This window comes from Rana temporaria, chromosome 2 (assembly GCF_905171775.1).
Source record: "Rana temporaria chromosome 2, aRanTem1.1, whole genome shotgun sequence".
NCBI classification, from domain to species: domain Eukaryota; kingdom Metazoa; phylum Chordata; class Amphibia; order Anura; family Ranidae; genus Rana; species Rana temporaria.
In genome coordinates this window covers 120,342,883-120,357,985 of record NC_053490.1, presented here as the reverse complement: position 1 = coordinate 120,357,985, position 15,103 = coordinate 120,342,883, and the positions used below count along the sequence as shown (strand labels likewise).

The window sequence follows — 15,103 nt, the reverse complement described above, 5'->3', positions numbered from 1 at the left end:
TGACAAGATGGAGCTGGTCAGGGTCAAAGATAGCTAAGGCCTCGTACACACGACCGAGTTTCTCAGCAAAAAACAGCAAGAAACTTGCTGGGAGATATTTTTTTGCCGAGGAAACCGGTTGTGTACATTTTCGTTGAGGAAACTGTCGAGAAACTCGACGAGCCAAAAAGAGAGCAAGTTCTCTATTTCCTTAATGGGAATGGAGAAAATTGGCTTGTCGATTTCCTCAACAGCCTAACAAGGAACTCGACGAGGAAAACTATGTGTTTCGCCCGTCGAGTTCCTCGGTCGTGTGTACGAGGCTTAATGCTGTTTAACTGGAATCTTTTCCTCTGAAAGGCCTGTTGGACACTGCTTCCAGATAGATAGGGGCCTGGAGGGATTTCATATTTAACTAACCTCCCAAACTTTATTAACTGGTTGAGAACAATGTTTTTCTGATTAAGTAAAACATCCCTTGGAAAAGGCCAGTCCTTGTCCTATATTGTCCTACATTGTCCCAGTAGTGATGAAACCTAAAACTCTCCAGCACTGAGGAGATCTACTGCCAGCAGCGCTATAGTGAACATGCAGAGAGATGTGGTTAGCCCAAGTTAGGAATAATCATCCCACCAGGAGAAGAATTAAGTCTAGTACACACAAGCCGAATGTGGGCCAGTTTAATAGAAACCGTCTGACATTCGGCCCATGTACTGCAGCCAGTCCGACAGAAACCATCCAAAAAAGGTCTGCCAATCAGCTCCTGATCAGTGCTCTCAGCCAATGGGTGAAAATGCTGACCAGAGTGTTCTGGCAGGGGGCACAGTAGGAGAGATCGTTTTACTAGCATTGCATGGTTAGTACTGTGGCTCCTCCTGAGCTGTCAGTTTTTTGTCAGGTTGAACGAAAAAAGACTACTAGTGTGTGCTAGTGTGTACTAGGTTCTAAAAGGTTTTAAAAGAATAGAACAATAATGCTGCGTACACACATCCGACAAGAAATCCAGGATTTTTTTTTCCGACGGAATTCCGCCTCAAACTTGTGTTGCATACACAGGGTCACATCAAATTCCACCGTCAAGAACGCGGTGATGTACAACACTACAACGAGCCGAGAAAAATTAAGTTCAATACTTCCGAGCATGCGTTGACTTGATTCCGAGCATGCATAGGATTTTTCTCCGTTGGAATTGCATACAGACGATCGGAATTTCCTCCAAGAACCAGCTCTCAATTTTTTCTTGGCGGAAATTCAGACAGAAAACTTCCGATGGAGCCTACACATGGTCTGAATTTCCGACCAAAAGCTCACATCGGACTTTTACTGTCGGAATTTTCAATCGTGTGTATGCAGCATAAGGATGGATAGACAAAATGGATAAGAATGCAAATTCAGCAAGCAAATGAAAAAAAGACTGCGCTGTCTGTTAACAAAGAAAATAAATTCTCACATGATTATACACCAAGTGATATATGAATCCACAAGGAAAAATGTAACTTTAGCACCAATACTCTAATAGTGGTATTAACATCAATGAAAACACAACCTGCCTTAAAATATCACAAAGTGTTCATATTTTTAAAAAACATCAGGTTTAATAACCTTCAACTAAAGAATAGCTGATCCGAGGTTTGCAGTGAGATATGACATGGATGTGTGGAGGCTGAGGCGTTCATCGTTAAGCTTACGATCTGCTTCTGCACAAGTGCTGCTGTGTAGCTGGACGCAGGTGGATGAAAGTGATCCTTTATCTCATGCTGTATATGATCTCCTATAACAGAGGTTATGTTGATCTGGTAAGAGGCTATGTTTTAAATTAGCACTGGTGGAGGACGGAAGCCCCCTATGATTTAAATATCAATGAACACTTGGAACAGTGCACTTTTATTTATATCTATATTAATTTCTGTTTCTACAATTATATGGACACTTTGTAACATTTTGAGTTTTCTTTTGGACATTGATCCTTTCACCATGGAATAGCAGAAGGACTCAGGGAACCTCAAAGACCCTATAGAGCCAACAGAGTAAAGTGGGCAGGGAGGACTGTTGCGGTACACGGTAAACAGGTAAACTCAAAAAGAGCAGTAATCTCAAAAATAAACATCAATTTATTAATATAATGACACAAAACAAAGGATAAAAAACATCAGACATCGACATCATTTAAAAACAGTGCACATAGCGTGACGTCAAATGGATCACCGGAGGTGCAATCCCCAAGGTAGGGGGGTTTTTTGGGTGAAGGTTGGAGTCACGATACGGGAGATCTCGACTAGTTTTGCGATGGATATCGCTTCATCAGGAGACAATCTACAAGTTGGTATACAAACATTAAACATAAGTACATTGACATAAATAAAAATCCATTAAGTGTAAAAAACACCACTGGAAACAAACAATTATAATATAGGTTGGGGGTTGGGGGTCGTGTCTCCTACCTAGGAGCAAGGTGTCCCATCAACCTCAAGCCCCCATAGCGACCACAGAAATGGTAACTCCCACGGTGGCCAATCCCCTTTATATTAGGCAATGTGTACTCAACGTGTGGTCCTCCAGCTGTTGTGGAACTTCAAGTTCCATGATGCTTTGCAACGCTGATAGATACAAGCATGACTCCCAAAGGCTAATGCCGCGTACACACAATCATTTTTCGGCATGAAAAAAACGTTGTTTTTAAAAAAAAATATTTTAAATGATCGTGTGTGGGCTTCACATCATTTTTGAGGTTCTGAAAAAAAAAAAAAAAAAAAAAAAAAAAATCGAACATGCTGCATTTTTTAACGTCGTTTTAAACAATGTCATTTTTCGGGTTGTAAAAAATGATCGCGTGTGGGCTAAAACGATGTTAAAAACCCGCGCATGCTCAGAAGCAAGTTATGAGACGGGAGCGTTTGTTCTGGTAAAACTATTGTTCATAATGGAGTAAGCACATTCATCACGCTGTAACAGAAAGAAAAGCGCGAATCGTCTTTTACTAACAAGGAATCAGCTAAAGCAGCCCAAAGGCGAATGGAACTTCCCCTTTATAGTGCCGTTGTACGTCACCGCGCTTTTCTAGATCATTTTTTAAAAACGATGGTGTGTGGGCAACGTCGTTTTCTTGTACAAAGGGTTTTATTGAAAAGTCACATCCAACATGGTAATAAAAAACAATTGTAGACATAGCCCAGTAGGAAACATAAATGTAGACAGGGCAACGTCGTTTTAATGATGAAGTTGGAAAAACTTCGTTTTTTTCAACATGCTGAAAAACAACGTTTTTTTTTCATGCTGAAAAATTATCGTGTTTACGCGGCATGAGGCATGGTGGGACTTTTAGTTACATAAATAATAAATAAAAAAACAATTGTAAAATTAAAAAATAAATAAAAATAAAATAAAACCGCAACTGACACCATCCACTGCTCTACTGACACCAATCTTTCCTTTACTAACACCATCCACTGTTGTGCTGATATACACACGTGTGTTTGTGCTCTGGGGTGCACACCAATGTTCTCAGGGATCCAGTTTCAGCCGAGGATGCGTTTCCCTTCCTTTTTATTTTTGCTAACTTCTATGCCTGACAGCTTGATGTGAGAACAAACAGTATACAAACAGCACAAGCTATCTGAATATAAGCAACAGAGAACAAAGGGTAGTATGCAGAGAAGAACAAGGTGGCTTCGCAAAGAGGCTCTCTTGTATGTAATTGATTACAGTTATCTTTATTGCATTGTTTTAACCTGTTTGTATGAAACCAGGATTGGGTAAGCTGGAATTCCCCTGTATTAAAAAAAAAGAGTGAAACGTTTCTACAGAAAATGGAATAGCTTATGTAAAAGAGTTCTGTCTTCTTTTTGCTTTAACTTGCTGCACGCACCACCACTACTTATTTGTGTAGTGCACTGGGGAAAGGATTGATAATGTAAAAAAAAATCCCAACTTCAAGTTTCCTGTAGCAGTTGTTCATCTACCAAAAATTCATATAGAAAATAGAGTAACTCTTACAGGAATATCCTAGCTGTCTACATTATTTGCATAAAGAAAAGGGAACCTACAATATAAGTGCCAACTGTTCCCAGTTCCAGGAACACTTAAATATCTAACATTTTTCATTACCGTACATGCAAACCCTAACTGAATGACATTTTTTTTTGTATTATAAACAACTGGAAAACCTTTTTTGACCTTTGTTGCATCTCAGCGCTGCTTATCTCCTGCAGCCTCTTTGTGGCCATTTGTTATCCAGATGCTTACATTTTATTAACACACATGTGAACCTTAACTGAATGACATAATGTTTACATTATAAAAAATTGCCATACTTTTTTTTTTACCTTTGTCATCCTTGATGTATCTCAGTACTGATGATCTCCTGCAGCCTCTTTGTGGCCATTTGCCATCTACATGCATACGCTGGAGTGACGGCTACATGGCATTTCTCAGGGTGGGTTCCTAATGGTGACAACAGTGGACCATGTCAGCATAATGCTTGTTAAACAGCCAATTCTCCATTAGAAATCTATAATGATAGGGTGACAATGTAAAAGCCAATTTGGTAGACGAAGGCAGAGTGTTGGCACCCTATACAGGAAGTTGCTTAAAGCGGAGTTCCACCCAAAAATGGAACTTCCGTTTTTAGGATTCCTCCCCCCTCCAGTGTCACATTTGGTAGGGGGGAGGAGGGAGCAGATACCTGTGTAATCCAGGTATTTGCTCCCACTTACGGGCATAGGTCACCGCAGTATCTGCGGCAACATACACCACATCCGGCACCTCCTTCGCCCCCCACCCCGCTGTCTTCTGGGAGACATACAGGTCCCAGAAGACAGCAGGGACCCGTGGGATTGCGCAGCGCGACTCGCGCATTCGCAGTAGGTGAACCAGGAAGTGAAGCTGCACGGCTTCACTTCCTGATTCCCTTACTGAAGATGGAGGCAAGGGAGAGCCGAGGGTCAGATCGGCTTTGGGTGCCGACATCACGGGCGCCCAGGACAGGTAAGTGTCCATATATTAAAAGTCAGCAGCTGCAGTATTTGTAGTTGCTGACTTTAAAAAAAAAAATTTCGGCGGAACTCCGCTTTAACAAACATCTTCATGGCCAGATTACCGGGTATTATTATAATGAAAGCTGCAGATTAAGGGCCCATGTAGATTAATGTTGTTTTTAAAAAAGCATGTCAAATGCAGGTCGGCAGATTCCCTTGGAGTAGTGTAGATGAAAGTTCAAAGGTTGCGTTTGACCTGCGTTGTGTTGCATTTCTTTGGATACAGCATGTCCTATTGAGATGCATTTCAACTGTAGGTCAAACACAGCCTTTTCTTTTTAAATGTTACATTGGGCAATTGGATGGATGTGTTTGACTGCTGTATTTGAATGTTAAAGCGGTTGTGTACCCGCAACTATTTTTATTTATTTTTTTACACCTGAAAGGCAAAAGGCATAATGAGCTAGTATGCACCGCATAGTAGCTTATTATAAAATACTTACCTTGGAACGAGGTGTGTAGAACTTACCTGGTCCACGCCGAGCGAGATGTTATCTTGCCTCGGCGTGTCTTCCGGGTATCGCCGCTCTATCGCTGTGATTGGCTGGAGCGGCGATGTCGTCACTCCCGCGCATGCGCGCGGGAGACTTTAATCTGGCAAAGTGCGGCGGCTGCCGGGCCTCTAGCCGAGGATCCCTGCTGCAAATGGGGGAGGGGGATATCTCCTAAACCGTACAGGTTTAGGAGATATTCTTTATACCTACAGCCTTATTATAGGCTTACCTGTAAGTAAAAGTGGTAGTAAAGACTTTACTACCACTTTAAACCACAAGTACTCCAAGCTAAATGTGCCTTTAGAAATATTGGAAGTATATATACCATAGTTTGTAGACGCTATAACTTTCACACAGACCAATCAATAGACACTTATTGGGATTTTTTTTTTTTTTTTTTATCAAAGACAGAATGAATTTTGGCCTAAATTTATGAAGAAATTAGATGTGGTCATTTTTTTATTGGATAGGTTTTATAGCAGAAAGTAAAAAATATTGTTGTTTTTTTCAAAATTATAAAAAATAAAATAAAAAACCCAGTGATGATTAAACACCACCAAAAGAAATCTCTATTTGTGTGGAAAAGAATTACACTGTGCAAAATTATAAACGCAACACTTTTGTGTTTGCCCCTATTTATCATGAGCTGAACTCAAAGATCTACGACTTTTTCTATGTACACAAAGGGCCTATTTCTGGCAAATATTTTTCACAAATTTGTCTAAGGCCCCATACACACGATAGAATCCATCCGCAGATAAATCCCAGCAAATGGGTTTCTGCGGATAGATCCTATGGTGTGTACACGCCAGCGGATCTGTTTCCGCGGAGAAATCTCCTCTGGGATGGATTCCAGCAGATCGGATATTTGCTGACATGCACAACAAATCCATTCCAACGGATGGATCCGCTCGTCTGTACAGACTCACCGGATCCATCCGTCCAAAGGGATTCCCCGCACGCGTCGTAATGATTTGACGCATGCGTGGAATTCCTTATATGACAGCGTCGCGCCCGTCGCCGTGTCATAATCGCGGCGACGGCGCGACACGTCATCGCCAGAGGATTTCCGCGCGGATTTCAATGCGATGGTGTGTACACTCCATCGCATCGAAATCTGCGGAAATCTTTGAGAGGATTTATCCGTGGAAACGGTCCGCTGGACCGTATCCGCGGATAAATTCTCTCGTGTGTATGGGGCCTAAGCCCTGGTCCACAGTAGATAATTCTGACATGCGATTTGACATGTCAAATCGGCAGCAATTGCCGTCAATGGCACCGTCCTAATCGGTGTGAGGCCGCACCTGTTGCGCTGCGCCGATTTTAAAAGGTAGTTTCTGTACTACTTTTTGCGATTTCGGGCTGTGATTTACTTTGACATCTGTGCAGAAACCTGCACAGATGTCTCTGAAATTGCGTCTGAAATCGGGACTGACAAGCGGGAGTAAAATTATGCGAGTTGAGCTCAACTCGCACAGCTTTCTTTCCCACAGATCAGTGTGAACCTGGGCTAAATCTGTGTTAGTGAGCACTTCTCCTTTGCCAAGATAACCCATGCACCTCACAGGTGTGTCATATCAAGATGCTGATTAGACAGCATGATTATTGCACAGGTGTGCCTTAGGCCCCTTTCACACTGGGGCAGGAGGCGCGGTGGCGGTATAGCGCCGCTAAAGATAGTGGCGCTATACCGTCAGAATTGCCGCGGGATTCGGACGCTTGCGGTACGGTATTAACCCCCGTTATCGGCCGATAAAGGGTTAATACCGCCCACAATGCGCCTCTGCAGAGGCGCATTGCGGGCGGGATTACAGCGGTTTCCCATTGTTTTAAATGGGAAGGAGCGGTGAAGGAGCTGTATACATACCGCTCCTCTCACTGCTCCAAAAATGCTGCTTGCAGGAGATTTTTTCCTCTCCTGCCAGCGCATCGCCTCAGTGTAAAAGCCCTCGGGCTTTCACATTGAGAAGGCTGGGCAGGAGTTTTTCAGGCGGTATTTAGGCGCTATTTTTAGCACTGTACCACCTGAAAAACTCCTCAGTGTGAAAGGGGTCTTAGGCTGGCCACAATAAAGGGCCACTCTAAAATGTGCATTTTTACTGTGTTGGGGGGTTCGGGGGTCTGAAAACCAGTCAGTATCTGGTGTGACCACCATTTGCCTCACGCAGTGCAGCACATCTCCTTTACACAGCGTTGATCAGGTTGTTGATTGTGGCCTGTGGAGTGTTGGTCTATTCCTCTACACTGTTATATACGCCGATCCAGAGCATCCCAAACATGCTCAATGGGTGACATGTCTGATGAGTATGCTGGCCATGCAAGAACTGGGATGTTTTCAGCTTCCAGGAATTGTGTACAGATACTTGCAACATGGGGCCGTGCATTCTCATGCTGCAAAATAAGGTGATGGTCGTGGATGAATGGCACAACAATGGGCCTCCGGATCTCGTCACGGTATCTCTGTGCATTCAAAATGCCATCAATAAAATGCACCTGTGTTCGTTGTCCATAGCATACGCCTGCCCATACCATAACCCCACCGCCACAATGGGCCACTCGATCAACAACATTAACATCAACAAACCGCTCACCCACACAACGCCATACACATGGTCTGTCATCTGCCTTGTACAGTGAAAACCGGGATTCATCCTTAAAGAGAACACCTCTCCAAAGTGCCAGACACCATTGAATGTGAGCATTTTCCCACTCAAGTCAGTTACTAAGACTAACTGCAGTCAGGTCGCGACCCTGATGAGGACGCAGATGAACTTCCCTGAGACGGTTTCTGGCAGTTTGTGCAGAAATTCATTGGTTATGCAAACCGATTGTTGCAGCAGCTGCCCAGGTGGCTGGTCTCAGATGATCTTGGAGGTGAAGATGCTGGATGTGGAGGTCCTGGGCTGGTGTGGTTACACGTGGTCTGCGGTTGTGAGAACGGTTGAATGTTCTGACAAATTCTCTGAAACACCTTTGGAGATGGCTTATGGTAGAGAAATTAAAATGTATTTCAATGGCAACAGCTCTGGTGGACATTCCTGCAGTCAGCATGCCAATTGTGCGCTCCCTCAAAACGTGCGACATCTGTGGCATTGTGCTGTGTGATAAAACTGCACATTTTAGAGTGGCATTTTATTGTGGCCAGCCTAAGGCACACCTGTGCAATAATCATGCTGTCTAATCAGCATCTTTATATGCCACACCTGTGAGGTGGATGGATTATCTTGGCAAAGGAGAAGTGCTCACTAACAGATTTAGACAGATTTGTAAACAATATTTAAGAGAAATAGGTCTTTTGTGTACAGTTCAGCTCATAATAAATAGGGGCAAACACAAAATTGTTGCGTTTATAATTTTGTTCAGTGTATATAAATTTTGTTTGGGCACAACATTGCATGACCGCGCAATTACTAGTTAAAGTAGAGCAGTGCTGAATAGCAAAAAATGGCATGGTAATGAAGGGGGTAAAATCTCCTGAAGCTCACAAAGCTGAAGTTAAAAGCTGAATGGCTACCATGCACCAGATTTTTCACTCTCCACTTTCAGTAAATCAACCCCATTGTGCTTTAACACAGGGTTCGACAAAATCCGAGCGCCTGGTTGCAATTGCGACTAGAATTAGCGACCTGGAGCCAAGGGAAGGACGCAAAGCCACAGCCTCAATTCCTGGCCGGCGCGGCCCGACGCTATCGCACGGCGGGGGAGGTGGGGGCGCACGGAGACACAGGATACCCCAAGCCTAAGCTTCTTTCTGTGATCTGGCGCCATCTTGTGGTGGCCGTTGGCATGACAAGTAAACCAGCAATTCTAATGGAGCTTCCCCAGTGTTTTCACTGCCATCTCCTTCCCTCTAATTAGAGCCCCCAAACATTATATATATTTTTTATTCTAACACCCTAGAGAATAAAATGGCGGTCATTGCAATACTATCTGTCACACCGTATTTGCGCAGAGGTCTTCCAAGTGCACTTTTTTGGGAAAAAATACACTTTTTTATTAAAAAAATAAGACAACAGTAAAGTTAGCCCAATTTTTTTTTATATTGTGAAAGATAATGTTACGCCGAGTAAATTAATACCCAACATGTCACGCTTCAAAATTGCGTCCCCTCGTGGAATGGTGACAAACTTTTACCCTTTAAAATCTCCATAGGCGACGTATGGGCGACGTATAAAAAATTCTACATGTTGCACGTTTTGAGTTACAGAGGAGGTATAGGGCTAGAATTATTGCTCTCGCTCTACCAATCGCGGAGATACCTCACATAGCGGAACGGGGCGCGTTTTCTGGCTCCTAACTTTTTTAGCTGGCTCCTAGATTCCAAGCAAATTTGTCAAACCCTGCTTTAACACACTAAATATCATTCAGTTAGGGTTCTGTGCAAAACCACTGTACAGAACAGGTAAGTATGGCATATTGTTATTTTTAAAGAAAAAAAAATGAGACTTTGGTATCACTTTAAAGGGGTTGTAAAGGTTCGTGTTTTTTCACCTTAATGCATCCAATGACGTGGTGCGCCGGGGCCGAGTGATACAGTCGGCGGCTATAGCCACCCGCTGTATCACGGGAGCGCGCCCGCAAGCTAACCCCCTTGGGAGAGCGCTTCCCATGACGGGGATTAGCTCTTGCGGAGATGAGCCCGAGACAGCTGCAGAGGGACCCCAGAAGATGAGGATTAGGGCCACTCTGTGCAAAACGAACTGCACAGTGGTGGTAAGTATAACATGTTTGTTATTTAAAAAAAAAAACAAGCCTTACAACCACTTTAAGGGTATTGATGTACCAGATGTAATTAATTTTATGGCCACTGGATGGGACCAGAGTTAAAATATGGGTTAGGCCCAAAACTACTTGAATTAAAAGGCAATGTAGGTGCCATAGGAACCACTAGAGGTCCCCAAATTTAGGAAATCAGAAGAGGACACAGAAAGTGAAAAGATAACTTCTCTTAAAAAAAATGCACAGGCCTTATTATTTTTTTCTTAGTAGCCTACAGAGCTACATCTGCGATCATCAGATTGCACGTGCAATGCAAGGCTCCTGCAGACACTCATTATAGCTGTCTGCCTGTACCTCTTGCACGGGCAGACAGTTCAGGCAGAGGAATAAAAGCTCAAACGCTTCTAAGGCTGCATTCACACTTCGGGTAACAAAATCGCAGCGTTTTGTCCCGCGAATTGCCGCGACAAATAGCGGCGTTTTGTACCGCGATTTGCGGCGACAAAACGCTGCGATTGTGAATGCAGCCTTCACCCCCTCTATGGAGATGGTTCACATCTCCTATGCCGAACGCTGAAAGCCGCCTGAAAAAAAGGTCCGGGACTTTTTTTCAGGTGGCAGGCGTACGGTGTTCGGCGTGGAGATGTGAACCATCTCCCTAGAGGTGCTTGTGTTTTCGTCCCTCTGGCGTCTTGGGGCTGCTGCGGCGTCACACTACAGGCGACAAAACGCCTAGGTGTGAATGGGGGCTTAAAGCAGCTTTTGTTTTTTGAGCTGAAGTATACATGAGCCCTTACTGAAGTGCTCTTCAGCACCCTCACAGTTCATTGAGAACTACAAGCTGTTTGCCATGGTGGCTGACGGAATATGTAGTTCATTTATTCAAAGATTTGTATGGCTGTTTTTATTTTTTTATGGGGATTGGGGAATGCAGTGAGAGGTGCACAGTAACATGTTACTCCCTAAATATGGGTGTAACATGTAACATGTTACTAAAAGTGAATTAGGTGAGGCGGTGCACTAGCAGGACTGCTCCAAAGGTCCTGCTAGCCACATCTTTGGATCGGTGAAGGAGCGGTGTGCTCCTCCACCGCTCCTTCCCATTGAAAATAATGGGACACAGCGGCCTCTGCAGAGGCGAATTGCCAGCGGTATTAACCCTTTTTCGGCCGCTAGCGGGGGTTAAAACCACACCGCTAGCGTCCGAATACCGCCGCAATTCCGACAGTATAGCCCTGCTAAAAATAGCACTGCTATTCAAAAAAGGGCTCAAATGATAAAAAAGTGAAATGAAGGTATTCTAAATATAGATCCATGGTTCATTTATTTGGTTACTAGAAAAAATGAAGTCACAAAGTGTAAACCATGAACTGACAATATGTGTGTGTGTGTAAGTATCCTTATTCATTTTTACTTTTTATTATTACTTTATTTAATCCGATTCTTTAAATGTGTGTTATTTTATTCATTTGGTCCACTCCTGCAGGTGATTGCCATCATCACAATTAGCGATGACCAGGGAGGGCGGATCACAGGATGTTTTTAGATGGGATGTATGTCATTTTGTTTTTAGCTATGACTAAGCACTGAATTCAAGTGCGAAACGCGTCAGCTATATACCCCACTGCTTGCTGTGCTTTGTAGTGCATTGTTTCCTTTTAAAATTAAAGGCCACCTTTTTAAGGTTTCTTTGGTGTCCATATCTTATCTTTTTTGGGCTGACTTGTGTTGGGGTAGGTTGGGGGACATCTGGAAAATGCCTCTCATGCAGCCGGCTAACTGCATCTGCATTTGAGCCACAGTGCCTTCTGAATACTAATGGGCTGAGACAATCCCTTCCTGAAATTTTACAAAGGATCCAGTTCTTATAGTAGCTTTGTACATAAAAAAGGCATTGTATAGAGCCAATTGAAATAAATATATGGACACTTTTGTACCAGTGTCTAGCTTTGCGGGAGGCTAAATACAGCTTCATCGTTTGGTCTTTGAAGTCCACACCTCCTATATTTAGATTATAGATGCAGAGAGGCTTTTCAATGACACCAGACGCTGTGTTATCTTGAACCGTTGTGTCTTGATGAATGGAAGACAGGATGAATACATCATGTTTGTCCTTCCATTTTACTGCTAGCAGTTATTAATTCCGCAAGTAGGCTTTCTCCCCTTTCTAAGTAGGGTGTTAAAGCGGGAGTTCACCCATTTAAAAAAAAAAAAAAAATCTCCCCTTAGCTTCCTGTTCGTTCGGTCTAGGGGAATCGGCTATTTATATTAAAATATAAGCAGTACTTACCCGTTTTCGAGCTGCATCTTCTTCCGTCGCTTCCGGGTATGGGTCTTTGGGAGCGGGCGTTCCTTCTTGAGTGACAGCCTTCCGAGAGGCTTCCGACGGTCGCATCCGTCGCGTCACTCGTAGCCGAAAGAAGCCGAACGTCGGTGCGGCTCTATACTGCGCCTGCGCACCGACGTTCGGCTTCTTTCGGAAAATCGTGACGCGATGGATGCGACCGTCGGAAGCCTCTCGGAAACCTGTCAATCAAGAAGGAACGCCCATTCCCGAAGCCCATACCCGGAAGCGACGGAGAGGATGCGTCTCGTAAACGGGTAAGTACTGCACATATTTTAAAATAAATAGCCGATTCCCCTAGTAATAACGAGCAGGAATCTAAGGGGGAAAAGTGCCCTCTAAGGGTGAACCCCCGCTTTAATGAGCTGATGGAGTTAGCCCATGTGATTAGGTGCCACAGCATCCAATTTTTTTAAGACACATTTTCAAAGAATTGGCATACTTGAATAAAAGTTGTCCCACATACAAGTCCCACACTGTATTACCACTGCTCCCCATGTAGTCTGATCGTTTAGGGGGCTCCACTTGACTATCTTTTCCCTCATAAATTCTAAAGCAGTATGTATTGCCTGTTGCCCTCTCATAGAGCTTATACATTTTGCCCCAATATCTGGCATGCTTGGTGGGAAGATATTGCTTGATTCCAAGCCTGCCAGTAAAATGTACAAGGGATACGTCTATGCAGATGTTTTGCTGGGGCGTATACACATCTGCAAATTTCTGGGACAGGTCATTTATGAGGGCCAAATTTTGGTGAGCCGATCATAGACAGGGTCACCCTGGGGAATACAGAGGTTATTGTTACTGAAAAACATAAAACGCATTATTATCTTATATCTTTTCCTGCCCATTGCAGCAGAGAACACAGGCATATGATGAAACGAGTCTGTGAACTAATTTGACCACAATACATTATTGTTTTGTAATGTCCATGTTAAGGGCTAGGCCCAAAATAGTTTTAAATTCAGAAGCTGCGATAGGTTTCCACTCGAACAGCCTGCCAAGCTATGAATTTGGGTTGGTGGCAATGTACTGCGGGACGTATACATTACTTTGGTCCACAATCAAATTATAGAGGTATTTGGTAAAAAACTGCTGAAAAAAAGTTAAGGGGCGTTGTTAAGTTGGCTGTTTCAACCTGAACCCTGAGCTGGGCTGTGAATGCGGGGATAACAGGTGCTGCTGAATTTGGGGGCAGCGAATTAGGGTTTGCAACCTGTGCCCCCTTATAGCAGGAGTCCTCAGAGTGCCCCTCTACATCAGAGATCCTATTAGAGTTTCCCCTTACATCACATGTCCCCATCAGAGTGCTTCTTTACATCAACTGTCCTCATCAGAGTGCCCCATTATATCAATTGCTCTCCTCAAAGTGCCCCTGGGTATCAATTGCATCATCAGAATGCCTTCTTACATGAAATGTCTACAACAGATTGCCCCCTAAATCAAATGTCCCCATCAGAGTCCCGCTTACATGAGTTGTCCCCATCAAAGTGCCCCCTTACATCAATTGTACTCACCAAGTCTCTTGGATTAGTTATATACTCTCAGCACCCCCCTAGATCACAGCATGTTTATATTGCTGCCTGTGACTCTATTGGGGAGTTTTCTTTCACGTCCTGCTCAGTGATACATGTGTAGTCCTGATCTCGTCTTCTACTCCCTAGGCATGGCTGTTCTGAAAACCTGTGGCCAGAGAGAGGGAGAGCAGGAGGAGAGAGGGACAGAAACCCAGGTAGGGTGGAGATACCCTCCAAAACAGAGACGGCATCTCCGCCTGGAATCTGTGGGCAACTAAGGAAAAACTTGCTACCTTTAATATTTTAGCTCTCAGGTTCATTTTCTGGCAAACCCAATTGTTGCTCCCATTTAGTTACAGAAGTTGGTTCTTCTCCTACTAATATAGTATATATATTCGCAATATATAGTTTTCCTTACCATCTGGTGAACTGCAGTGCCGGTGGGGGGCACCAGAAAAGGAGGATCGGGGCTTCTCTGTGCAAAAATACTGCACAGAGCAGGTAAGTTTAAAATGTTTTGACTTTAATATCACTTTAATTGTTATGCATGTGTGTCTTAAAGGGGTTGTAAACCCTCAAGGTCTTTCATCTTAATGCATTCTATGCATTAAGGTGAAAAACCTTCTGTAGTGCAGCAGCCCCCCTTTAACTTACCTGAACCCGATCTTTCCAGCGATGGGATGAGCACACCAGCTCCAGCAAATGTCTCGGGTCCTCATTGGATAGATTGATAGCAGCAGGAGCCAGTCCTGCTCTTTGTGTCAATGGATGCAGCAGCAGGACTCGGGAGCGCCCCACGAATGAGTACCCCCATGGAAAACGTCTCTCTAAGGGGGCACACGAGAAGAGAAGCAGCCAGGTGCTCTGCGGGGGGACCCAGAAAAGAAGGATTGGGCCCACTCTGTGCAAAACCCTTGCACAGAGGTGGTAACTATGATAAGGTGACCACATTTTTAAAATGAAATCCGGGGACATATTTTTTTTTTACGAGTAATGGCGGCAATCAGTGACTCTCTG

The 15,103-nt window shown here is 43.8% G+C and overlaps 1 long non-coding RNA gene across 1 annotated transcript; it reads right to left on the bottom strand.

Moving 5' to 3' along the window:
- Positions 1-2,074: 2,074 nt before the first annotated feature.
- On the bottom strand, positions 2,075-4,641 carry LOC120928551. Its single transcript, XR_005747221.1, has 2 exons — positions 4,302-4,641; positions 2,075-2,292 (listed from the first exon to the last, which is right to left on the bottom strand). It is a non-coding gene; the product is annotated as an uncharacterized LOC120928551 (long non-coding RNA).
- Positions 4,642-15,103: the final 10,462 nt, after the last annotated feature.